The 26,208-nt window shown below is 46.3% G+C and overlaps 1 protein-coding gene across 3 annotated transcripts in view; it reads right to left on the bottom strand.

Annotated features, from left to right (window-relative positions):
- Window positions 1–25,888, bottom strand: part of SULF2 (sulfatase 2) — a 143,516-nt gene extending 117,628 nt beyond the window's left edge. Inside the window, exon 1 of one of the 3 annotated variants that reach the window (XM_036749364.1) lies at window positions 25,589–25,888. The gene's annotated coding sequence lies outside the window, so the exon portion shown is untranslated. Of the gene's footprint in view, window positions 1–24,888; window positions 25,389–25,588 lie in introns of those variants that run through there. The other 2 variants (XM_036749363.1, XM_036749365.1) reach the window with 2 other exon arrangements.
- Between the last annotated feature and the right edge of the window lie 320 nt (window positions 25,889–26,208).

Below are 26,208 nucleotides of genomic sequence, written 5' to 3'. Positions count from 1 at the left end.
CAAGGTTTTACAGTTGGTTTACTGTGTGACCTTGGGCAAGTGACAACTTCTCTGCTGTCCATCTGTGAAACACCTGTCCTTATCTATCACTCATGGGGCCCTGTGAGGACAAAAGAGAGCAGGGAAGTGCAACTGCTTCATGCTCTCCAGAGGCAAGGTGCTCTACATAAGTGATTTTATTATTAGCAAAGCATTATAACATAGGACAGGTCTGTGAGATGTCAACATCCTTCTTGAAACGAGCATGACACACTTACGATGAGAAACAGACCTCTTTGGTATTTAAGGACAAAACTTTAGCTTATCAGATCCCAAAGTACACCTTAAGCAATGCAAATCAGCTGGAATGACCTAAGGTATCCCAGTGGCATTTGCCAGGCATGGCTTTTGGCAAGTGCCCTCCTCTCTCTGCACCTCTGAACCCTCCTTTGTAGAACGGGGAATTTGTAATAGATTCTTTCTAAAGACCCGTCTGGCCCCAAATGCATCTAGATTTTAAGCTGGGACACAACACAGAGACTAAATTTCCTGGCCTCAGTGGTTAGTGGTGTGATGTAGAGAAGGGCTGAGATATGTACTCAAAGTATAAGCCTGTCACCTGACTGATCCTGCTGGAGAGAGACTGTCCTCTTGGGAACTGATGAAAATTTCCGTTGGGATTCTTCAAGATCAATGGGATTTCCTTCCCCTAACTTTAGCCAGAGAACCAGCAACAATGAGGTAAAGATTAACAAGTGCTAATTATTCCATCAGATCAAGTGATCGATGAGTCAGTTTTGGAAGAATTTCCCAAGCGATGACTTTCCCTGGCTGAATGCCAGCCCACTGTAATAATGTGGTGGAAATCAATTAAAAAAATGACACAAGGGAAGCCGCCTACTTTTTGTGAGATTCCAAGTGGCTGAACTAAAAGGACCTACACTGAATCCCATTCAGCAAAACCAACTTGATATTCCATCCAAAAGGCGAAGAGCACGTCTTTGTTCCCAGGAGCCAATTTCAGAACCACACAATCGGTCCCCTCTCGGAGTACAGTGCTAGCATCTTCTTCAAGCCCAAGGCTCCCTATCCCAGAACAAGGCCTTTGGAAACAGCTAATTCCCAATATTTAGAGAAAAATTAGCTCCTGCATCTGTATTTAACCTGGAGAGGACATGAGTTAGTATTTATGGAGCCTTTCCTTCTAAATAGATTTCCATACTGCTATGCAGAAATTCATGATTGATTCTAGAGTGTTACAAGGGGAAGGGCCCTTAGAACATGGAATGTCAGAGGGGGAAAGGCCCTTAGAACACAGCATGACAAAGAGGGAAGGGCTCTTAGAACACAGAAAATCAGAGCATAAAGGACCCTTAGAACACAGAATGTCAGAGCTTGGAATGACCTTAGAACATAAAATGTCAAACCTAGTGGCAGGGGTGGGGTTGGGGGGAGGGAGATCGCAGAACACAAAATGAGAACAGAGAAGGGGCTGGAAGGACCGTCAGGGATCAGCTGGCCTAAGACTCTGATTTTTATAGATGAAACTCAGGACAGGAAGGGGAAGTAATCTGCCTTAGGCCACTCAGCTGGACTAGAACCCAGACCTGATTTCCAGCCCTGAACCCTATACTGTATTTTTTTTTCCTTTTAGGTAGCAGAACCCAGAAAGACCTAGAAATACTGATTAATAAATTCCCTAAAATTTAAAATGGGCAGATGAACTAGTTTTGGAAAACCCAGGCCAGTATAGGAAAGGGAGGGTAGGGGGGAAAAGAGATAGAGGAGGAAGCTTCCTCCCATGAAGGCAACTTTGGCTCTGGCTATCCCCCTCCCTAACTTGATTCCTCTCTCTCCAGCCTCACATGGCACTGTTCACACCTACCACATGTTAGCAAGTATGTTTTTGAAATTTATAGCTGTCGATGTAGCCAACATATCCCCTATAAGACTGGAAGCTCGGTGAGGGCAGGGATTGCATCTGATCTAATTTCTGTATCCCTCCTTGCTTTTGCCTTTGTAGCTCCAGGGCTTACCATGGTGAATGATAATAAGGGCTTATGTGCTTGTTGGTTGATTATGATGACAGACCATCAGAAAATATCACAGTTAGAAAAAGATTTTAGAGATTACCCAAGCCCTACTTCATTTTACATATGAGGTAACTAAGACCCAGAGAGGGAAAGTAATGTCCCCATAGTTAGTTAAAGGGACGGCCAGGTCTAGAACCAAGATCCAGGTGAGAACTCAGGCCTTAGATGGCCAGACAAGATTTCAGATGGGCGGAGGGGAGGGTATTTCAGGTAAGAGAAACAGCTTGAGTGAACAGCATGAGGGAACAGGGAGAGGCTGAGGAGGAAGGGGGATGTGAGATCTAAAGCCTCTCACATCCAGAATCCTGTCTAGACTCAGGATGACACATAGGCATCTGTCAGGCCTTTCTACTTCCCAGATCCTCCCTTTGCCGTAGGCAGTGGCTCTCTTTCAGACAGGGCTGTGACTTCCCTGGCCCTGGACTGCAGCAGGGGAGAATTATTAAAAAAAAACCCCAAAACCCCAAACCCAACCAGGAACAAAGGAACAGAAGAACGGTAGCCCTGCACCCATAAGCCTTTCCCCATCTCCTACCCACCCAGACTCAGCACAGAAGCTAAACGTTCACCCCCAAAATGAGGGGCATCAGTAGTGGTCACCCTGCGCTGGTCTTCTATCCCTGTCCAGCCAGACCACTCAGGCAGTGCCACAGTGCATCAGTGAGTCAGACTGCGTACTCACTCCTTCATTCAACAAACATCTGTCTACGGAGCATCCATCACATAGTGAGCTGACATCAAATGGCATCAGATATTTGGGGATACAAAGGCAACAGGACAAGAACACAGAAATATAACACGAATAAAATTATTTTCAGGAACAGTTACTGATCTACATGGGTAGAGGGAGTTTCTTCACTGGGAGTTCTTTGTAATAATGAAATCATAGGTCTGGACTCCCCTCCCCCCTCAAAAAAAAGTATCATCAGATTCAATGATGGAAAAATAATTTCTAGCTTGGGAGGATTGGATGGGGTAGGGTAGAGGGAAAAACATTCTAATAACTGTATTTCAATCTAAACTGGCTTCTTTATTTCGTACATTTAAAAACAATGTGAGAAGGGGACCCTTAGGCTTCAGCAGACTGCCAGATTTAGAACTGAAAGGCACCTTAGAGGTCATCAAACCCAACCCTTACATTGTACCCATAAGGAAACCGAGGCAGAGAGAGGATAAGTGATTTGCCCAAGGTCATATAGCTACTAAGTGTCTGAGGCAGAATATGAACCCAGGTCTTTCTGACCAGGAAGGGCTGGGACCCTGTCCACAATACCAGAGACCTGAAGGATGAGTATAAAATCAACAGGGAGAGATGGAGAGGAGAGGGCATTTTAAGTGAGAAACAAGACCCAAGATGGGAGGTGGGGTGAGCAGTGGGTCAGGGTAAAGATGTGGGGACATTAACTCAAGATTGCAAGGGGGATAGTCAAGGTTCGGAGCCCAGGGCAAAGGCAGTATAAATAAGGAAAGCATTTAAGCACACATCTGTTGAACCAGCAGAGAAGGAGACCTACCCAGGGGGAAGCGGGCAAAGCCACAAATGCTACCTTCTATCTGCAGAATACTGCACAGTTACAAAGTACTTCCAACACCTATGATCTCATGAGATGGAGGTGGGAGGTAGAGAGGGGGAGGGAAGTCATTATCCCATTTTACAGATGAGGAAATATACAGATGAAGTAATAGGTGGGGAAAAGGTCAGGCTGGCAAGATCAGTAGGGGCCAGGCACAGGTTACTAGGTTACTCTGCCCTCGGGAGGCCTTGCCAAGTCAGAGCTTGGCCAAGAGGGAGAAGGCGTCCCTTCTGAAACAGTGGACAGGCTTGCTCTGAGAGGGCTCCCGTGTGGATGGCCTCAGATGGCCACAGCCACATTTGGGAAGGTTTGCGCAAGGATTCGCTGCTTTTTGAGGCCCCTTTAAGAAATGCCAGTTGGTGTTTGGTGCCCAGGCTTGCCTTGCTTACCTCTCACCCAGAGTTCCCCTCTCCCTTAGTGGGGCAGCTAACCCTTATATCAATTCCATCTCAAGGGATTTTGAACTGGAAGCAGCTTTAGAGATCACCTCAACCAGATGTTCCTAACCTTTTTGTGTGTCATGGTCCCTCTTGTTACTATGGTGAAGCCCATGGCCCCCTTCTCGGAATTATTTTGTAAAAATTCATAATTAAAGGCAATGCTAAATTTCATTTGAAGGTTAGTGAAAAAAAAAAGATGCATTTTTCTTCCCCATCTAAATTCAGAGATCCGAAGACCCCAGATTAAGAAGTCCTGCTCTAGAGGCTCTCTCCCATCTTATGGACAAGGAAACTAAGGCCCAGAGAGCTAAAAATGACCTAAGGTCATGCATGTAGTAAGTACTGAGGCCTGATTACAAACTTAGGTTTTCTGAAGCTGCTAGCCAGTGACTAGAGAAACCTGGGAATAGGGACTCCTGGGTTCTATGTCCAGGAATGTTGTCCCGGACTCACCACCTACACAGGGACAAATGTTCCATTTCTCTATTCAGAAATTCAGATAAAATGACAAAGAACACTGGACTCGTCAGTGGATGGCTGGGTTCTCATGCTGATTCCAATGTTAACTACTTCCGTAATCTTTGTCAAGTTCCTTAACCAACCTGGGCTTGTTGGCTCATGATTCTGAGCAGATTTCTCCTAATATCCTATGCCTCCATGCTGGACAATTTAAAGAAGCATGATTCAAAACAGATGCAGGAAACCTGGAATAGCAGAATCAACTCTGGGTCTGGAGTTAAAGGATCTGGGTATGAACCCAAGCTTTGCCTGTGTGATCTTGGGTAAGTCACCTTCCCTTCAAGGGCATGTGTTCCTTCAATACTAGGGGTTAGTGTAGATTCTCTCTGAGGTCCTTTCCAGCTCCAAATCCTATAACCTTGTTTGGCCAAATTGGTGGCCAGGTTTTGGAAGCAGTTGCATCTTTACCAGTCTGCCCATTGCCAAGCCCCACTCACTGTGCCTTGTGTGTGTGTGGCTCTGAGGGTGACTGACTCACACTCTGACCTGCATGGATCACACCCATTCCATAGGGACAGAGCTGGGAAGTCATTACCTTCCCCAGTACCGGCTAGAGTGCTCCAGGGTAAGAGGAAATGGCAAAGTTCAGGAGACAAGCTGGGTCCTGGCGTTCTGAGTAGAGTAACTAACCCTCTCATCCACTTTTGCAATCGGCACATCTCTACTCATCTAAACAGGAAAGGACGACTATACAAACATAACACCCCACTGGTGAGATTTCAGGGGGGCACGGCTTATCTCTATCCCCAAACCATCCATCGGCTGACGCCTGACATTTCAACATCAGAGCATCTCTCTCTCTCTCTAAGGCTTTGATCCTTGCCAAAATGCAAAGTCTCCTGGAAAGGGGGAGGCGAGGAGGGTCATATGTTATGAGTCATTGACATTGCAATGCAAATGAAGGATTTAAAAGTTGTTTTTTAAGGGATGGGGAGGAAGTAAGGTAGCAGAAGGGCAGTTTGGGGGTTCCCAAGATAAACTTGCCTCTTTCCTGGCTTTGCACAAAAGAGGGATATCAAAGAGTGCTTAAAAGGTTAAGAATATGTCACGGTGATTAGTAATAACATGTATATAGCACATACTTTGTGCCAGGCATCGTGCTAAGCACCTTTCAGTTATTGTCTCACTTGATCCTTACAACAACCTCGGGGAGGTGGGGATCAGGTACTACAGGGTGTCCCTAGAGTCTGGACATGTAGGCAAAAAAGCATATTTGGAAATATTTGGAATGTTAACAGACCTTAGCCCCCTTGACTTCTTTTTCTGGGGTATGCTAAAGGAGGAGGTGTACTCAACGAAAATCACAGATGCAACACACTTGATCGAACGCATAAAGAGTGAATGCGCTAAAACTGATGGCCACGTGGAGTTATCGCATCGAGTTCACCTGAATCTTGCAAAGCGCATCAACCTTTGCATCACAAACTATGGAAATCATATTGAAGATGTTATTTGTTAATATTCCAATTAAATAAAATGTTGTTGAAAATTTCATTTCTTGAAAATACGCATTTTTGCCTATGTGTCCAGACTTTAGGGACACCCTGTATTATTATTCCCAGTTTTTGTTCACACGGACTACTTGCGCCTGACCTGGGTAGAGCCTTCCAGGATCACGTTGGTCTGATCAGCCATAGCTGGACACACTATTCCCTGACTCCAACACAGTGATGCCATTTTGGTCCTCTTTGAGCACGAAGGACAACCACCACCATTCTATTCCCATTTTATAGATGAGGAAACTGAGGCAAATCAAAGTTCAGTGACTTGCCCAAGGTCACACATCTAGTAGGGGTAAGGCTGAATTTGAACTCAGGTCTTTCTGATTTTAGGCTCAGCATTCTATCCACTGCCACTTCCCCTCCTCCATCCCTCCCCCACTCCCAACTGCTTCCAGGCTCCATCTTTAACTAACATCAGCTTCTTCTCCTGCCAGGGAATCATGGAATACCAAGAGCTAGAAGGGATTACAGGGAGTCAGGCAACCTGAGGGTTTGAATTCTGATTGCTTGACCTTGAGCAAGTCAGTTCCCTCACGGTAAATGGAGAAGATGGTACTTGCACCACTCTCTCCACCACTCCGTGTTGCCATAAAAAAGTACTTTGTAAACTTTAAGTATTCAGTGAGGGACAGTAGAAAGAGCACTGGTGTTGGAGTCAGAAGTTGTTCAGTTGTTTTCAATCACGGCTGACTCTCCGTGACCCCATTTTGTGTTTTCTTGGTAGAGATACTGGAATGGTTTGCTATTTTCTTCTCCAGCTCACTTTACAGATGAGGAAACTGCCCAGAGTCACACGGCTAGTAAGTGTCTGAGGCTGGATTTGAACTCAGGAAGATGAGCCTTCGTGATTCCAAGCCCAGCGCTCTATCCACTGTGCCACCCAGCACAGGTTCAAAGACTTCGGTTCAAAACCTCTGACTCTTACTACTTGTATGACACTGGGCAAGTTGCTCTATCGCCTTAAGCCTCAGTTTCCCTATCTGTAAAAATAATGGGGCTGGACTGGATGGCTTCTAGAGATTTGATTATATAGAACATTATACAAAAAATAAAGAACAACCCTGGGAGGTGGATGCTATTATTATCCCCAGTTGAGGAATCTGAGATCAACAGAGATTAAGTGATTTGCCCAGGGGCAGATCTGAACTCAGGTCTTCTTGATCTCAGATCTAGTGTTCTATCCACCGTGCCACCTAATTGCCTCATAGACGGTTCAGTTTAAATATAGGAAAAAAATATCCATATACAAAGGACAGAAAAAGGACTGTATATGAAACTGTGAACTTCTGTTATAAATTTAACTGGTAATAGCAAAACCGTCCTGCTCATCACATCCCCTTTTAAACTTGGCCAAGTGTCTTGGCGAGGGTAGGCGCTGCCCAATCTTGAGTTTCATGGCTAAGAACAGGCTCCACCTTTTGCAGGAACCGTCTGGCCTAATCTCCTGCTGTGGTTCTGGCAGTGGCTGCCTGGATGCTGGTCTGGTCCTGTCTCCTGTTGCTTGGATATGGGGTGCCTGCTTCATTCTGCACTGGACACTGCTTTAGCCCTGTCTCCTGCACTGGATGGGGCCCCTGGATTTCTTTGCTCTGGTCTGGGTGCTGGGCTGATGTCCTCTCCTGACACAGACTGGTCTGGGTCATCCTGTGTTGGGCTTTCAAGTTGGTCTGGCTCTGTCTCCTGCTGGAAAGTGACTTGCTCAAAGTCACTTAGGGAATTAGTCAAGGATGGCTGGATTTTCAAAAGATTTTTCCCAGAAGCTTCTGGGTGTTTGGATGGCAAGGACCTTGGGAGTCCAGGAAGTGATGGGTTCCTTCCTAGATGGCATAAAGCTATGCCTATAGGCAGGGCAGGTGGTTAGTGGGCACCAGAGACCTTGTTCCCTGGCTTAGTGCAGCCCTTGGAAAATTGTCATGGCTTTGGGAGACACTGACCTACAATGGCTTATTTTAAAAATTCTGTACCTGGAAGGGATACTCTCCACCTAATCTCCTTATGAGTTTATCTGCAGGAGAAAGCACCCAGAGGATTCTGAGTTTTGTAGATGTCTGCAATGTAGTCTTCTCTCTTCCCCTTGAAAATTACATTTAACTAGTCCAATGCATAGGCATAAAGCCACTCAACAGTCCCTGTGTGCTTTGGGGGAAGGAGGCGGGGAGAATGAAATTACAAATAGAAATGTCCACCTCTGCTTGTTGTGTCCAGTGTCACGCTTCGCCGACCGACCCACTTGTGGACAAAAGCGGCCCCTGCGGCCCTGGAACAAAGTCGTGGCTCCCTGGAGCCTCTCTGCGGCCAAGAGCCATCAATTTGGACCCGGGCAGAGCCATTGTTCTCTTCTAATTGTTGAGCTGCACAGCGCTCCCTTTCTAGGCCGCTGGTTGCTGGGAGAGAAGGAGCGCTAAGACAGAGAAGTTGGGAAACCTCGATCTTGATGCCCGATGCTCCTGCTAGGTGTGTGATCAGGCCTAAGGCCCCTAAGCTCTCCAGGACATTTTCTCATGTGCGGTAACAGCAATGATAATACTAAGAATAGGAAACCTCATAGTAACAGGACGAAAAATCTTCAAGGTAGAGAAAGCCAGAAGGTATCGGAGATAAAAACCCGAAAGCATCCCTATTGTCCTGTCTGTTACTGACGACCACGATTATACGGGTGCTCTGAAAATACTGGTGCAATTCAAGGCTATAAAAGCTAAAAACTGCAGGGAAGGCTTTTGGGACGCTCTGTCTATGCAAGGCCATGTGCTACAGTTGTACCGAGGATACATTCAGTGAGTCTGATGAGGAGAAGCAAGCATCCTAACACACTTATTCAACCACAAAAAGCAATTTATTTGTCCACTGGTGCAACGGTCCATAGCACACTGAATACAAAGGGGTGAAGGGAGGATGGAAACTTGTCCCAGGACCCTTCCTATCTGACCCTACTTGCTGACATGGACTGTAATCCAGGGACACTGGCCTCCTGGGCTGTTCCATGAACAAGACACTCCATCTCTCAGTTTGGGGCATTTTCTCGGGCTGTCCCCCATGCCTGGAATATTCCCCCTCATCAGTTCCACCTACTAAAATCCCATATTTTACAGGAAGCCCTCCCCAAGCCCTCTTAACTCCGGGGCCTTCCTTCTGTAATTCTGTCCTTTTTATCTTGTATAAAGCTTTCTTTGTATAAATTTGTATATTGTCTCTCCCATTAGACTGTAAGTTCCTAGAGGGTAGCGACAGTCTTTCGCCTCTATTTTTGTATCCCCAGCTGTTAGCGTAGTGCTTGGCACATGGTGGGTGCTTAATAAATGTTTATTGATGGATTGAATCTGAGAGCAAAAGACAAGAACAAGATGACAATGATTACTGCCAAAGCTCCCTATCCTACGTAAACTAATAGGACAAATCCCCATGTTACAAATATAAACCTTCCCTCTCTATTCTCCTCGAGAATTCAATATATAAACTGTATTGGAATCTTTCTAGCCTTGGTAAACAGCACTCCCTTTCATTCATATTATGACCCAGCCAAACTGGTGTTCTCTCTGTTCCTCACACACAATATTCATCTACTGCCTTTGTGTCTTTGCACTGGCTGTGCTGCCTCAAGCCTAGAACACACTTTCTCTCCCCAACTCGGCTGCTCAGAAACTGTACTTTCCTCTAGGGCTCAAATCAAGCACTCCCTTCTACATGAGACCTTTCCTTATCCCCTTAGCTGCTAGTGCTTTCTGCCCAAATCACTTTGTAACTGTTCTGTACATCGTGTTTATTCAGTTGTTTGCAGTCATGTCTGATTCTTTGTGACCCCATTTGGGGTTTTCTTCCCAGAGATACTGCAGTGGTTTACCATTGCCTTCTCCAGCTCATTTTACAGATGAGGAAACTGAGGCAAACAGGGTTAAGTGACTTGTCCAGGGTCACACAGCTGGTATGGGTCTGAGGCTGGATTAGAACTCAGGAAGATGAGTCTTCCTGATTCTAGGCTCAGTGCTCTATTCACTGAGCCACCTAAATGCCCCACTTTTTTTTGTACACACACACACACACACACGCACACATACACACACACATGTGTATACATAAAATATATACACATATACCACCTAGCTGCCCCATTTTTTGTATATACCTACATATGTAATTATACCTATATCAGCTAGGTGGTGCAGTGGATAGAATGCTGGGCATAGAGTCAAGAAGACTCATCCTGCCCCATTCAAATTCAGCCTCAGACACTTACTAGCTCTGCGACCCTGGGCAAGTCACTTAACCCCATTTGCCTCAGTTTCCCCATCTGTAAAATAAGCTGGAAAAGGAAATGGAAAACTATTCCAGTATCTTTTCCAAGAAAACTCCAAATGGGGTCACAAAGAATTGGACACAACTGATATGTGCGAAGGACACTATATGTATGTATGTATGTATGTATGTATGTGTGTATGCATGCATAGTTTCCCCTGACAAGACTACTGCTTGAGGGTAGTAGGTAGCCGCTCCCCTTTTGTTCTGGTGTCCTCAATGCTTAGTATGGTGTCTGGTACCTAATATTTCCTTGACAAATGTTTGCTGATTATCGTAGACAAAACTGTTGGCTGCCATCACCCAGGTATTATTTGGACCCATAAGAACTTAAGAACAAGCTACATGACAGATGTTGTGATACTTATAATCACTAAACTACATGGTATGGGAAGGTCTCAAAACACAGAGACCTAACCACACAGAGATAAGATGAAGTACATACCATCCTCATCCTCTGTTAGTGCAGCTTTTCTGAAGAGGTTTGCAGTGAGTCTTCAGAGGATGAATTCATGACCCAATATGTTTTATACGACTACAAAAAAGCAGCTATTTTATACATCTGTGCAATAGTCTGAGAATTAAAAAAAAATGGAACAGCGACTTGCCTCTAGACCATTTCTATGTGAACCCTATTGAATATAATAGGGAATAGGAAGACCAAGCAAATGATCTGACTTCTCTTCTTGTGATTTGTGACCTGTAATTTTGTTGGTATAGGAATGAACAGTGTGGAAATCACTCCCCACCCCCGCTCCCCAAAGCGATGCCTACTGGCCACTCATCTGGAACTTCAAAAATTAGTTGCATGGAGAGATTTGGTGACTCCCCCATGATCACAGATCTAGTATGCGACAGAGGTGGGTCTTGAATCCAGACCTTCCTGCCTACATGGCCAGCCCTCTATCGATTACGCCACACTGTGCCTCAGTGTTATTACGTTATTACACGTTTGCAAGGTGCTTTACATATGTGATCTCATTTGAGCCATATAACAACCCTGCAAGGTCGGTGTTAGCATCCTCATCTTATGGATAAGGAAAGGAGGTTGAAAGAGACCAAGGGGCTTGCTAAGTCATGCAGGTATTTAAGTGTCAAAGGTGGAATTTGAACCCAGCTCTTTCTGATTTCCAGTATCCTTTAGGCCAGTGGTTCTCAAACTTTTTGATCTTTGGATTTCCTTATACCCTTAAAAATTATTGAGGACCCCAGAGAGCTTTTGTCTGTGTAGGTTGCATCTACTGATGTTTACCGTATTCGAAATTAAAAATGTCTTAGTAGTATTGTGAAAATAGTTTTGACCTCAACAAATAGTTTTGACCAGATGCCCAGGGGCCTGTGGGGCACACTTTGAGAAGTGATACTCCAGGTGTTTGCAATAAAATCTAATTAGCAGCTAGGTGGCACAGTGGACAGAGTATGGGGCCTAGAATCAAGAAGACTCATCTTAATGAATTCAAATCCAGTCTCAGACACTTCCTAGCTGTGTAACTCTGGGCAAGTCACTTCACCCTGTTTGCCTCAGTTTCCTCATCTGTCAAATGAACTGGAGAAGGAAATGGTGAACCACTTCAGTATTTTTGCCATGAAAACCCCAAAAGGGGGTCACAAAGAGTCAGACACGATTGAAAAACAACCGAACTGACAACTCCAGGAGGATGAAGTGGTAGGATTTGAAGGTCACAAAAGGTCACTGTTCAGCTCTCACATTCTGTCCCATTGGCAGAGTCAAGGGACTTGAATTCTACCCCCAATTCCTTGACCTCCTAGTTGTGTGTGACCTCTTAGGCCCTCTGGGTCTCAGTTTCCTCATCTACAAAATGTGGAGAATAGGTTAAACAGGGCTTAGATCCCTTCTTCTAGTGCTATCCCTTTTAGCCCTACCATTCCACAGCCTACTAAGTGAGTGATGGATATTTCTGTCCCAGGGTTTCATTCCTTCCTGGTAGGTACCTAGTACAGGTGTGTGTTTATCCACGTGGAATGAATGTTTATACTTAGAGAAATTACCATTAGCCTCCACAAGGAATATGAAAAAGAAATGATGATGACCAGCTTCCTTTCTCCCTCGGTAATTACTTTTGACTTAGGCTCCCCCTCCCCCCATTCACAGATGTATAAACGATTTCTACATGTTACATCCCTGTTATTAGTAGGTGAAGAACTCCTTATTAGCACTCCTTGGAGACAGCCCCAAGCTCACAATTATTTGGGAAACATGGACTGGTAGCTGGGTGAGAGCGTTTGAAGCAATTTTACAAATAACCAGCTAAATTTAGAAATGTGAGTCAAGAGAATTAGAATGGCAGGTCCATTCCTAACCCGGTGTTTGCTGTGAAATCTAATTAGCAGCTTGAAATAGACTGGAAAGTGGTAGAAGAAGCTCCCGCTGCCTGATAGGTCAGAAGTAGTCCTGGAGCTGGGACCAATTTTCCATAGAGTGTCACGATGAGAACCTTGCCGCCATTAGGAATTCACTGCATCACCAGATACGCTAATGGCTTCGTTGGAGGGAGAGGGAGAAGTGAAAGCTAGGACCATGACAGTGGGGACCAAGAAGAGTAAGCCAGGGAAGGGGGAACGGGCACGATGAGGTCAGTGCACCTCCTGTCCGGGGACACCTATTCCGCCGGATGGACATCTGCCTCATGAACACACTCGATGATCCAAACCGGTGACAGACAATCAATCATGCCCATCTTTCAGATGAGGATACTGAGAAATAAAAGGACCAGAGCCGGTGATATGGCTTGGCACCACTGCGAGACACAGTACTGAGGCGCGCTAGTGGGGGCTCTCCCCTAGGGATCACTGACCCTGAGAAGCACAGGCTGCAAAGCTTAAGGAGTATGGGAGGGAATATTTGAGCCTTGTAGGGGTGCAGAGCCACCTGCAATGACAAGGAGAGGCAGATTCTAACACCTGAAGACCCCTGGTTTAATAAGCTCTTACTGGGGCATGCAGATAACCTGCACGGTCCTTCTTGCTTCAGTGTCTGGGACTGGGTGAGATCCCTTTGGTGGCAAAGTATAGGGGAAAGAGCACTGAATTTGGAGGCTGAGTCAATCCTGGAAAAGTAAAGGAAGGAAGGAAATGAGCATTTATTAAGCACCTATGTGTACTTATCTCACTTGATGCTCACAACAATCGTGGGAGGGAGGTATTATTATCATCCCCATTTTACAGTTGAGGAAACTGAGGCAGATGTTAAATGACTTGAGCAGGGACATACAACTAGTGCATATCTGAAGCCAAATTCGAACTCAGGTGTTTCTGATTCCAGGCCCAGTGCTCTATCCATTGAACCCTCCAGCTGCTACTTATTACCTCAGTCAATCGCTCAATCGATCAACATTTATTAAGCACCTACTATGTGCCAAGCACTGTGCTAAGCACTGGGGGTACAACAAGAGGCAAAAGACAGTCCCTGCCCTCAGGGAGCTTCTAATCTACCTGTTTGTGCCCTACATTGGGCATATCCTTTAGGTTCTCTGGGCCTCATGTTCCTACTTTAAAGGTCCCTCCCAGCTCTGACATTCTGTGCATAATCTATGGCATTAGTTCTTAACCTTTTTTTTTACATCATGGAACCCTTTGGCAATCTGGTGGAGCCTGTGGATCTCCTTCTGAATAATGTTTTAAAATACTTATAATCACTAAACTACATGGTATGGAAAGCTCTCAAAACATAGAGACCTAAGAGAAGAAATCCAAGCCATGCGGAGATAAGAAGTAGTCCACACCACCCCTTACTGCAGTTTTCCTGAAGAGGTTTATAGTGAGTCTTCAGAGGATGACTTCATGACCTAATACTTTTTTTTTTGGAGAGGGGAAGGCAGGGCAGTTGGGGTTAAGTGACTTGCCCAAGGTCACACAGCTAGTAAATGTGTCAAGCGTCTGAGGCCGCATCTGAACTCAGGTCCTCCTGACTCCAGGGCTGGGGCTCTACTCACTGTGCCACCCAGCTGCCCCATGACCCAACACTTTTATACGTATAATATTTAGAATTACAAAGGAAACTAATTATATTGAGCTATATATGTATCATATGCGTATATGTATATATACATGCCTACATACATACACATAAATACACACACCTGTTGTTGTATAGTTATTTTAATCGTGTCTGACTCCGAGACCCATTGGGGGTTTTCTTGACAAATATACTGGGACAGGTTTGCCATTTCCTTCTCCAGCTCATTTTACAGATGAGGAAACTGAGGCAAACAGAATTAAGTGACTTGCCCAGGGTAACACAGCTAGGAAGTGTCTAAGGCTACATTTGAACTCAGGAAGTTTAGTCTCCCCGACTCCAGGCTTGGCACTCTAACCACTGTGCTACTTGACTGCCCACGTATACATGTATGTATGTGTATATATACACACATGCATCTCTGTGTGCATATATATGTTTATCTATGTATATCTATATATGTGTGTGCATTTATGTGTGTCTACCGTTGTTGAGTCATTTTTCAGTTGTGTCTGACCCTTTGTGACTCCATTTGGGGTTCTCTTGGCAAAGATACCAGAGGGGTTTGTCGTTTCCTTCTCCAGCCCATTTTATAGATGAAGAAACTGAGGCAAGCAGGGTTAAGGGACTTGCCCAGGGTCACACGGCTAGTAAGTGTCTGAGGCCAGATTTAAACTCAGGTCTTCCTGACTCCAGGCCTGGTGTTCTATCCATTGCTCCCCCCATATTTAGATTTTTCATAGATTTAGAGTCAGAGGGATCTCTGAGGTCATACAGTTCAACACTCTCCTTTCAAGAATGATCAATGGGAGGCCTAGAAGGGTTAAGCGACCTGCCCAAGGTCATACAGGTAGCAAGCACTTGAAATGGGACTCGAACCCAGGTCCTCTGACTCCAGAGTCACCAGTCCCTGGCACATAGTGGGTACTTCATAATTGCATACTCTCTTTCCCTTCCCCCTCACTTAACTAGCTGTGCGCTCTTAGATAAGTCACTTAAATCTACCCTAGATGAGGCTTTTTCTTTGGTAAGGTGGGGATAATAATACTTGTGCTACCGGCCTTATAAAGTCATTGTGAGGCCCACACATCACAGAATTCAGAGCTAGGAGTGAGTTTAGAGTTTAGAATTTAATTTTCATCTGGTTCAACCTTCTCTTTTAGCAGAGGAGAAAAATGAGGTCCAGGGTGTCCCCATTGATAAGTAAGCTCAGAGTTTGCCTCCTAATTCTGCTGGAGTACCTTCTGTACACTGTAAAGTGCTGTAAACATGGTAAACTGCTATGTAAATGTCAGCTAGGATTTTTATGTATACCAGGAAATCTAGATTGTCCATTACTTTTCTTGGAATTTGTAATGGAAGGACTTTCCTTACTTCCTTTCCTATAGATCTCCTCTGAATGTCAACTAATTCCCTTAGAGATCAGAAGATCATAGGATTTGGAGCTGGAAGGGACCTCCAGCATCATCTTGTTCAATTCCCTCATTTTGCAGTTACAGAACCTGAGGCAGGAAGAACTCAAGCGAGCTGCTCAAGGTTACGCAGGTACGAAGTGTACAGGTACTATGAACCAGGTCCACTAGCTCCAAATCCCACAGGAGGCCATGAACTCCAAATTCTCAAAGGTCGACAAATTCAGCGTATGTCCTTAAACAAGTGACGGAGCCTCTCTCTGTGTGATGTTCTTCCCCGAAAGATGGGGAAGAGAATATCAAGCTCCTTTCCTGGCCTGGCTGACGGACTTATTGAGGAGATAAAATGAGTTAATAAGCATGAAAACACCTCGAAACTTTATATCCAACATACAGATAGAAGGTCTTACTCACCCTTGTACTCCCCTTGAGCACAATGCTGTTCGGTTGTTTCAGTCATGTCTGACTCCGTGACCCCATTTGGGGTGTCCTTGGCAGAGATACTGGACTGGTTTACCATTTCCTTCTCCAGCTCATTTGACAGATGAGGAAACTGAGGTTAAGAGGGTTAACTGACTTGCCCAGGGTCACACAGTTAATAAGTATCTGAGGCTGGATTTGAACTTGGGCCTTCCTGACTGCAGGCCCTGCGCTCTATCCACTGAGCCACCTACCGGCCTCCTTCAAGCGCATAGCGGATGCTTATTAAATATTTGTTGAATGTTAAACATTACCATGGTAGGTCTTTAACCTTCCCAGAGAAGAATGGTATAGGAAAAGACCGTTGGGCTGAGATTAAGAAGAGACCTGGGTTCAGATGGTGCTTCGGATTGGTATCAGGTCTATGGCCGTGACGGTCATTGATCATCTCTGAGTCCTGGTTTCCTTCATCTATCAAATGAGGGCGGGGGGGGGGGGGATAATGCCTGTCGTACCTCCCACATGGGCTTGTATCAAATGAGATAAACGACATAAACCTTACAGTGCTATTTAAATGGAAGCTCAGTGTAGTAGGGAAAACAAGACATGGAAACATAAAAACATGGGAAAGTGCAACCACAGAAGGAAAGTCCTGCGGAGGTGTAGAGGAAGCAGAAACGGCTTCCTGTAAGAGAAGGGGGTGGGGGCGAGGCCTGGAAGCCGTCATGGAGAAGGCAGCACCTGGGCTGGGTCCTGAGTCAGGTATTGTTGCTCTTGGCACCGACTTGAGAGAAAGAGGCAAATCATAAGAAAATGAGGCCAAATTAGCAAAAAACCAAAACCAGTTTCTCAAGCCCGACCTGAGCTCTGTCCAGATCTGGCACAATCGTCCCCACGTTCTCTTCCTTTATCCTGACCCTGAATGATGGTCTCTAACGCTCACGGTGATGACCCCAAGCTCCAGGAGATGATTCGTCAAGGAAAGACACACTCCCGTGCAACCACTGAATTGGATATAATTACTACTTTAGGGAAAGTTTCAATACCAAGGCTTGGAGGGGAGGAAAAGGCAAAGGCTGTGGTTAATCAGAAATTCAATTAACTAGAATGCCCCCCAGACACTAAATGAGTGGGACAGGATGGGAACTATACCTTTAATTTCTTCAGTGTAGAAAGGAGGAAGGGAAGACAGAGGCAAGAAAGGGAAAATGGACGGAAGGAGGGAAGGAAAAGAAGGGAGGAAGTCAGTATTTCTGTTGTTCAGTCGTTTTGGTTACATCAGACTCTTTGTGACCCCACTTGGGGTTTTCTTGGCAAAGATACTGAAGTGATTTGCCATTCCCTTCTCCTGCTCATTTTTACAGATGAGGAAACTGGGGCAAGCAGGGTTAAGTGCCGTGTCTAGGGTCATACAGCTAGTAATTGTCTGAGGCCACATTTGAACTCAGGTCTTCCTGGCTCCAGGCCCAGTGCTCTAACCACTATACCGCTCCCCCCTCCCAAGCTGATCCCAGGTAGAGAGCCTCCTTCCAACAAGACCAGCACTTGTCTGCAACTTGAGCCCTGAGAGGTGAGTGACTTAGCCAGGGTCCCAGACAGTACTGCGTTAGAAGCAGGATTTGAACCCAGCATTCCTAGTGCCCAGGCTGGCCCTCTAACCACTATGCCATACTGGCTCTTCAAAGCAGTGGGAGGAATGATTATTTTTCCCGGAGCAAGAGACAGAAAGTCAAATAGGCATGATAGTAGCAAGGAAGAGAAGTATACTGCTGGGCTGGATGCTTGAAGAGGGGTCAGCTGGATAACTGTGGGCCACGTGTCTACTTTAATAATAAAATAATATAGATAATATATAAAATATAAATAATAATAGCATTCATATAGTGTATTTCAGGCACTGTGCTAAGCATGCTACAAATGTTTTTTTTCCATTTTACAGGGGAGGAAACTGAGGCAGACAGAAGTTAAGCACTGGACTTGCCCAAGGTCACAAAGATGGTCGTATCTGAGATGAGATTTGAACTCAGCACTTACAGACTTCAGGCTCAGCGTTTTATCTACTCTGCCACCTAGAACTTTGTTGGCCACTAGGCTACTAGCCCACGAGGCAGGGATGGTGTCTTATTTAAGCTTTGCATCTCATTGGTTGCCTGGCATAGTACTCTGCCCACATGAGACATTTAACAGATATTTTTAAAATGAATGTAGAGAATGCCTTTATTTCTTGAAATTCAGCGATGGTCCCTTTGGTAGTATTCTCTCCCCTCACAAATGATAATGTATTTATTTATTCCTGCACACTTTGTGTCTCCCATTAGAACAAAAACCCTTGGTGGATGGGTGGTAGGTGCTCCATAAAAGTGCTGTTGAATTACATTAATGTGGGCAATGGAGATAGCTACATCCCGGAGTGCTGTGGGCACTTGTCTCCTTCTTTAAGCTGAGAAAATCCCCCATAAGTCTCCTCATTTTCTCTTTTGGGCCTAATGAATCACACCTTCTGTGGGCCCTGCTCCACCCTTCCCTCCTCCCTCCAACCCAACTGATTTTCAGTCAGCAAGCAAGATTCTTGGCAGGCCCCTTCCTCAAACATCTGGCCTCCCACCTGGTCAAACACATCTTGAGGGGCGGCTACCACTAACATTCCCTGGAGGATGGACCAGGCCAACCAACTCAAGCATAGGAGTGCTCCTTGTAATGAGTCTGGGAACAGGGTCAACTCGATAGCTCTCAGGTGGAACTCAGAGCCCCACAAATAGCAGCCAAGCATCCTGGGAAGCCAGAAAGGAAAACGAAGGATCAGGTCAGGACCTCGAGGCAATATGGCCTTGTGGTCTATACCTATGTTGCAAACTGAGAATGGGAGTGGGGGTTGGTCCCAGTTGCAGACAAAGTCAAGATGTTAGCACTGGACCAGCCCAGAGGTAGGGCCTGAAGCCATGTCCTTTAAGCTCAGCAGCTGGCACATAACAGGCATTTAATAAATGTTAATTGAATTGAATCAAACAGATGGCAAGCTCCTGGTGGGCAAGGGCTATGTCTTTTCCTTCTCACTCTTTCTCCCTCAGATGATCCAAAACTTTGCATCTGGTAGACCCTAATCAATGGATGTTTATTAGATCATCGAATGCTAGCTCTGGGCCAATAGGAACCTGGGTAGGGCTAGTAACTATACATAAATAGAAAAGACTGGGTTCCTAACCTTAAGGAACTTAGAATCTAGTTGGGGGAAGGAAAAATACTATCCGTATCTCTATATACACCACACACACACACCCAAAACCTCTGTGGTTGAACTTTCGTTTGTGGGTATATAGACATATATACATACACATATGCACACATGCATGTATACACATATGCACACGCAGAGATGTATGTACACAAACATATATGTATATGCACACATGAAACTAACCAAGATCATTTCCAGACAATAAAGAATTAAGTGCTAAATGGCTAACACACACACACACACACAGCACAGATAACAGTATAAAGGAGTTCAGAGAACACTACAGACAATTCTTTACTTATAATAATCACCAACGCCATTTCTCTGTTGCTACATGGCTTACTAAGCGCCTTTCCTTACAACCACCATCTGAGGAATCTCGGATGAGGCTATGAGGAGGGAGATGATTTTCCAAGGTCACACAGTCAGTAAGGAAGGGATGCGGCCAGGTCTCAAAAACAGGTCTTCTGACTCCAAGTTCCTTTGAATACACAACAAGATCTCGGGCTTGAAGACATGCCCATCCAGCAGCTGGGTCTTTTGTCACTAGGCCCATGGAGATGCTTCACTAAATTCAAGTTCAAAAGGGAGAAAAAAGCAACTCTACATTTGCACCATTCTCTCTGCTACCTACACCCACACCTAGTAGGTGCTCAACAGATACATCTGCTGCTGCTGCTGTTGAGGGAAGTGGATGTGACTTGGCCAAAAGCATCACTCTGGCTTCTACCTGTTAACTGCTGAGTCCAAAGCTCCATATACCACTCAGGCAGCCTAGGTGTGCCATTTCAATTTTGGCAACGGTGCAGTGCGTGGCATGAGCCCTGGTTCCCTAGCAACAGCCCCAATTAGGCAATCATGTCATTTATCAGGGTGCCAATTAATTATAATGATCTTAATGATCTTGCAATTAGATAGCGTCTTTCATTCAAAGAGATCCGGGGGACAATTTCTACAGACTCTGCTCATGGCTACTGGCAGCAAGGGAGTTCTTCCAGGTAAGGCCCTGTGTCATCCATGGGGGCCTCTTTCAGATGGTATATACTACAGCTCTGGGAAAGTCGCCAGAGTCACATCCCAAATTTGGTCACTTTTAGGGCAGAGCTAAGCCAGCTTGATGACACCATCCAGACACACAGTAATCAGGATCTTTAAAGCACAAAAGCCAGCCACTTGAGGTCCTGGCTCCTGTGGAGATCTTAACCCTCCTACAGCTAGCTAGCCAGCCAGCCATGCTTACAACACACATGCTTTTCCATTTTTTCTTTTTTTTTTTACCCTTCACATCTACTATTCATGTTCTGGCTGGAAGACTGTATGCAGGTACAGAAGGGGCAGAGGCAATGGGTGTAGTGCCATTCTGTTTAATGAACAGAAAACAGAAGAATAAAACCTGCCATTTCTTTTACCTAGAGACAATGAGCTAAACACACCACTATGCTCCTCTTTCGCTATATGATGACAAGGAGGAATATTCAGGTTGCGTAGAATGTCCAGCATTAATCTGAGAGACTGGCTAATGTTCTACATTCTCAATGTAAACACAAAAGAATCTTGCCCTGTGGCCACCCCACCCTCACCAGGGAAAACAGCTGGATTCACTCAGTCTGACAAATGCTTGTTAAATGTCTACTATATGCAAGCCCCTGAGCTAGGTGCTGGGGAGATAGAGAGAAAAGTCAAATAATCTCTGACCTCAAAGAGCTTACAGTCTAGGATTGGGGGGGTGGGGAGGGATATGCAACATAATTATTATTTACACAGTTGATATAGAGTTATAAGGCTTGTAAAATGCTATATGTGTATATATATGTGTGCGTATACAGGTATATAGATGCCTATATGTGTGTGTAAATATGTATATATGTGTACACACACACACACACACACACACACACACGCATATACATATACAAGGTCAGCTAGGTGGCGTAGGGGCCAGAGCACTGGGTTTGGAATCAGGAAGACTATCTTCCTGAGTTCAAATGTGGCCTCAGATACTTCCTAGCTGTGTGACCCTGTGGGCAAGTCACTTAACTGCTTGCCTCAGTTCCCTCATCAATAAAATGAGCCGGAGAAGGAAATGGCAGACCCCCACAGTATCTTTGCCCAGAAAATCCCCAATGGGGTCATGAAGAGTCAGACTGAAAAACAACCAGACTCAACAACAAATCTATATCACCAGATAATATGACATGTACACAAACGAGTAAATTCAGGATAATCTGAGGAAGAGATCAATGAATAGGCATCTACTTCTAGGCACTGAAAATACAAAAGAAAGACAATCCTTCACTGTATGGTCTACTAGGGTATTAACACTAGCGGAGATAGAGGGAATCCAGCTTGCAGGCAGGAGCTGACTCCTGAGTTCAGCCTTGAATGAAGACAGGGTTTCCAAGTGAGAGATGAGGAAGAACAGTACCTTCCAGGGATGGGGCAGCTTAGGCAGGAGCACGGCGATGGTAGATGGGATGCCCACTTTGGGATGGGACCCAGAACTGTTAAGGGAAAGTAATATGAAGATGTGACCCAAACTGACAGGGCATTTCAAACTAGGTGCAGGTGGGGTGGGGAGGTGACCCATGATGGAGCTAGAACAAAGCTCTGACATCTTCTAATCCAGAGGTTGACAAAATCTGGATCATCTTCTGTAGCTAAGAACTGTTTTTATGTTTTAAAGTAAAATTTTATATTTAAAAATGAAAAAAGCCATTCATAGCTGGCAGGTGGTACAAGCAGAGGCAGGCTGGATTTGGTCTCTACAGGCTCTACTTTGCAGATCCGTGTTTTAACCCAGTTTCTTTAACCATTTTTTTGTGTCATGGGCCCCTTTGAAGTCTGGTGAAATCAACAGATGTCTAATCAGAATAATACTTCTCAATGCGTTAAATGAAATATATAGGACTATGAAGTCCAATTACACTGAAATACAGTTATCAAAACATTAAAAAAGAAAAGGGCATGGGCCCCAAGTAAGACCCCTGTGTCTTATTCAATCTCTCTGTTACATATATAGTAGAACTGGGGCCAAAAGAGGGAAAGTGACAGGTCCAAGGTCACATGGTTAATAAATGGTACAGAAGCAGAATTAGAACCAAGGTTTCCTGACTCCCAGTTCAGTGTCCTTTCCATTGCATCTATAGCCCTGTTGCTTCAGGCTATACTGCACAGTTGCCAGGTGCTTGCTTTTATGCTGGACATTGGCCTATCAAGGAGAATTGGCTGTCGCTATTACTATTCTTCGAAAGAGAAATATTCCACAGACACAAGATTTACAAAACAAACTCATCACAGGAATTAGAACTGGAAGAGATCAAGCCCCTAATTTTATGGTTGAGGTAAGTGGTTAGGGTTCAAATGACTCGTCTCAGACCACATAGTCGGTGAGAAGCAGAGCTGGAATTCAAACACAGATTCTCTCATTACAGATCCAGCTCTTTCCTCAAAGTCAAGCTGCTACAGTACTCATATAATGTTTAAAAAAAAAAAAACAACCCACAACTCATCAGCGTTTTTTTTTAAAGCCCAAACCAAAAACAAACAAAAAAACAAAACCAAAAATCCCTTGAGTTCAGATGATAAAAATTACCCCAGATGCCCACAGTCACAACCCCAAATCCATGCTGACCCTTCCTGCCTGAGCTAACTTCAATAGAACATATTTATGCACACGAACTACCCAGGGAGGGAAGATACTTTATGTGTAAATGTCTAACATTTCATTAGCCAAGCCCAGCACCATCATCCTTCCAGCTGCTTATTAGAACATTAAATTACACACTGGGACAGGTTGTTTTGAATTATTTTTCTCTCTTCCACTAAACAGGGTAAGTGAATAGAGGGGAAACTGCCCTTCACTTATGTTCTCCCCCCCCCCTTATTTAATGAATGGCTTTAATTTAATTAAAACTCTCCCGTGATTCTGCAATAGTTAGTATAGTTGCAGGAAATTTCCTTTTCTATGAACAAGATAAGAATAAATACTAACTTCCTGAGGTAGAGGTTCATGGGGTGGGGCTCTCAAAAGCAAGCCTTTTACCTGCTACTAGGCTTCATAGAAAGCGTTTTGGCTCCTACTACCAGGAGGTTCCCTGCAAACATGAATAGAATCTTTCTGTAACTCCCGTTTCTCAAATCCCTGGCCCTAAAGGAGAGTGGAGAATGATTATGTGGGAGGGCTGGAGGAGAAAGAAGGGCAGATGGGGTGGAGAGAGGTTGTACCAATATGCACAGATGTGCAAATACCCAGATTCACACATAAGCTGAATTTAATTACTTAATTAATTAAATATTTACTCTTAACTGAAAAGTGATTAAGACACAAACAGAGGGAAAGAGGGAACCGAGCAGGAAAACGGTTAGGAAATGAACGGGGTGGGGTGGCCACAAGAGTATCAAAATCAGGATCGGTTGCTCTGTATTTAAATCCATACAAGGGCTTATAGGGGAAGTAAGGACGTGTGCTATTTCACAGAAAAGGGAATCATGGGTTTAAATCTCGTTTTCTCCACGCAAAGAGCCTTCTGCTTTTAAGGAACTGGGAAAAGGTATTTCAGAAGAGTGCCTAAATCCCCACCCCTAAGGCTTTCTGAAACACTAGGGGAGCCGAGGGAGGAAGGGTGTCTCTCGGAGGTCCTGGGAAGCCCAGACCTGGGAAACAAACTATCCATTTTTAAAACCGTCATTCCCCACCGAGGATCTCCTCCTTCCCCAGTGACCCTCGTGTTCTCCTCATTCACTTAGCTGGCCTTCGGGATCCCCCGATGTTCTCTTCAGTTTCCTACTGAGTTTAAACCCCAGAGAAGAACCAACTGACAAAGCCGGCTCACATAGAGTGCAGGCTGCCAGAGTCCATTCAGAATCTATCCCCCGCGTAAGCCTACGGGCAAGATGAGTTCAGTACCTTCCGGACTCCGAGGGCCATCTAGTCCAGCCCTCTATCCTCACTCAACCAGAGGCCCCAAAACGGAGAAGAAAGGGGGGAAAAGTCATCACCAGCCACCCCCAAACCCTCCAGCGGTTTGAATTTTTCAAGCCAAGCCCCTCACCTCACTTGGCAGGCTCTCCTCAGTCAGGAACCCGTGTGCCCAGCGCCCAGGCTGTGCCAGCCACCTCGCAGGCTTAGAACATAAGGGGCTGGGTAGCCTCCCCCACGATCTGCTCCCCCCTGGGGCTAGGGTTTCTCCCCTCTCCCTCCACGCTCTTCTCTCGCCTAACCCCCCACCCCCACCCCGCTCCATCTCCTCCACTCATACACCTGTTCGCAGCGCCACGCGTCCCTTTCCCCCCTCCAGGCACTGACCCCGCTCCCCCAGGTATCCTCCCCCTTCCTCAGTCTTGGAGCACAGGAGAGCATAGAGCCCACGCAGGGGCAAGGAGTCCATGCTTCCCCATTCTCTCCCATTCCGTAGCCGGGGCTGGGCTCCCGGAGCGCGCCCCACTCACCCGGGCGCAGGGAACGCTGCTGCCGCTGGCACCGCCTCAGCCTCAGCCCGAGCGGGGCGCAGCCGCCTCTGCCTGTGCCGCAGCCCTCTCCGGCTGCGGGGCGCCGGCAGCTCCGAGGCGCTGCATGCCGAGGAGAGCCGCCCGGCTCAGCGCAGCGGAGGCTCCCGCTCCTTCCTCTGCCCGAGGCTCCGCGCCGCCCCAGCCACCACCGCTACTGACGCCCCGCCGCTGCTGCTGCAGCCACTCCTCCTCCGCGGCCAGCGAGGGAGAATGTGTGCGTGTGTGTGTGTGTGTAATGTGAGTGTGTGTGTGTGTGTGTGTGTGTGTGTGTATGCGTGTGCGTGCCCCCGCCTCTCAGCCTTGCGCGCTCTGATCGCTCGGGCGAGTCTGGCTGCTGCAGCCCGGCGGCTTTAAATACCCCGATCCCGAGGCAGCTCCGGGCACCGGCACAGCCCCAGCCGCCGCCGATCCGCGCAGCCCGCCAGCCGCCAGCCCTGCGCGGGGAGCCGAGGCGGGGGGAGCGAGGGAGGAGGAGGAGGAGAAAGAGGTGGAGAGAGGGGAGGAGAGACGGGAGGCGGCGATTAACCCCTGGCAGGGGGCCTCCGGCTCCCATTTCAAAACAAAAACCTGGAGGAAACAGCAACCCGAGTTCCCCCCTCCCCCCACTTTCCCATCCTTCTTCCCCCAAATAAGTTTTTACCTCCGGGATCTCCCGCCCACGGTGACGCGGTCCCGGCTGGCTGAAGGACCCAAGGACCGGCTGCCGGACCAGCTCCAGGGCTCAGAGCACTTGTTCAAAGTCCAGCCGCCGCAGCCGCCTCAGCGATGGGAGTTGGGTAGTCAGACACCGTGCTGAGAGCGCAGCATTTCGGGGAGGGGGGCCGGGGGCCGTGGGCTGCCTGTGTCCCCCACCTTCTCGGGTCACCGCTCACACACAGACCCAGACCCAGACTCCTTCTCTGACGCGGGCGCGTGCGCGCATACACACACTCAAACACACACACACACTCAAACACACACACACACACACACACTCTCAAACACACACTCATACACTTACTCAGTCCTCTCACACAGCCTGCTCTGAGTTGAAACAGATGTGTATTTCACCCAAATGGTAGGAACTGAGCTTGAGACACCAGGAGAGCAAACGGAGGTGGGGGGAAGGGGGAAGGGGGAAGAGAGAAAGTGAAGCTGGAGAGAGCCTGGAGAGCAAATGGGATGGGAGAGGGGGGAGAGCGGGGGGGGGGGGGGGGAGAGAGAGAGAGAGAGAGAGAGAGAGAGAGAGAGAGAGAGAGGAGGGAGGGAGGGAGAGAGAGA

Source organism: Trichosurus vulpecula, chromosome 3 (assembly GCF_011100635.1).
Source record: "Trichosurus vulpecula isolate mTriVul1 chromosome 3, mTriVul1.pri, whole genome shotgun sequence".
NCBI classification, from domain to species: Eukaryota; Metazoa; Chordata; class Mammalia; order Diprotodontia; family Phalangeridae; genus Trichosurus; species Trichosurus vulpecula.
Note: the sequence above shows the minus strand (reverse complement) of the source record. Positions and strands in the feature narration are given on the sequence as shown.